The following is a 1,773-nucleotide window of genomic DNA, read 5'->3' on the forward strand; positions in this document are numbered from 1 at the left end:
CCTTCCACACACGAATGAGCCTTACAACCAGACCAGATCTGACCTCACACTGAGCCAAGTGATCTGCAACTCCTAACGCTCATTTCTCACCAGCAAACAGGGGACTTGCCGAACACCAACCCACAGGAAAATCTGTCTGAAAATCTTTCTGTCTCTATCTCCATATTACTTTGATGATCTTTTTTTACCCTGGAGTGGGCCACGAAAATAAACATCGCCTTTTCCAAGTGATAAAATAAGCACTTGCCCATTGCCTTTTTGACCGATAGCTCAATTCCTGTTCACACTTCACCGCCGTCGAGATACATGAAAACCAACAGATGCGGCCTTCATCTGATACAGCCTCGGACTATTTTGGCAGCACAAGGTTGTCACGGGACAAGTGCAAGGATACAGATACGGGATTTACAGTAAAACTGTATGTACATAGGAGTTGCCAAAGAGAGAGTTGGTTACAGGTACTAGTCGCCCCCTGCTGGATGAACTGAGAAATGCCAACAGGAGGGTCTTTCTAAAATGAATGTTTTGTAGATGCTTAACCAAATGTGCCACCTTCACATTCAAGCACCGCTGATTTAATATATATGAGAACTGTATCCCCCTCATTCAGATTCACACATCTGTATCATTCTTAAAGTGTTGGCATAGACCTTACTACACCAAAACACTGTTAGTTTCGATTTCAAAATACCACCATTCAAAAAGAATGGGTTTAACTATTTACAAATGAGTTTGTTCTTCATTTACTTTCTAAACTTTTATAAAAGTATGGTACGTCTGAATGTTACTGAGCATTGTTATTTAAACCATGTTTATTTAAGGAGAGAAAAAAAGCTGCAGAGAAGGACAATGTAATCAGCTCCACTTCCATGATAGCTGTGCAAAAAGTTTAAATACTTTAGTTTAATTAAACATTTTGCAAGAGAAATGACATAGTGGTGTGAATTTTATGTTTTTTTTTTTTTTTTTTTTTTTGATAGCATACACTACCAATAAAGAGTTTGGGGTCTCTTTTTACCTTTTTGAAAGAAGTCTCTTATGCTCACCAACGCTGCATTTATGTGATAAAAAAAAAATATATATATATATATATATATATATATATATATATATATATATATATATATATATATATATATATATATATATTTTAAACAGGTGTTTTTACCTGTATTTTGAATTTCACATTGGATTAGTTTGTGTTTTAATTATATATCCTCCTTATTCCGTAACGGTATCTTTTTATAGATTAATTTTAAGCTCACAGAAAATAATAAAATTTGAAAACCGACTAATAGGCTTCATTTATAGGCTAAGCATTTCTATATCTAAATATCAAAGCCTCTTTGAAAGAAGTCTCGAAGGCAGCAGGTATGTGATAAGATACAAAAATATTATTACAATTTAATACATAACTGTAAAAAAAAATAATCCGTAAAAAAACAAAACGTACTGGCAGATTATTACCCGGACATATTATAATTTTACAGACATTTCAGTATAAAATACAGTAAAAATTGAACAATTGGAAAATATTATTAAAGTTTAATACATATAGGCTGTAAAATGTAATAAAAATGGCAAAATAACTGAAAATAATAGTTGTTGTTTTTAAATATCTAGAGCTTTATTATATATAAATTAATTACATTTTAGAAGTTCAAGTTAAACTGCATTAAAATGAGATTTTTTTTTTTTTGCTTTGGCAACTAGCTGAAATGCAGTATTTCTTTTATTTCGGTTATTTATTACTTTTTATGGCTTGGTTTCAGA

The sequence above is a fragment of the Pseudorasbora parva genome, chromosome 12 (genome assembly GCF_024679245.1).
Source record: "Pseudorasbora parva isolate DD20220531a chromosome 12, ASM2467924v1, whole genome shotgun sequence".
Classification (NCBI taxonomy): domain Eukaryota; kingdom Metazoa; phylum Chordata; class Actinopteri; order Cypriniformes; family Gobionidae; genus Pseudorasbora; species Pseudorasbora parva.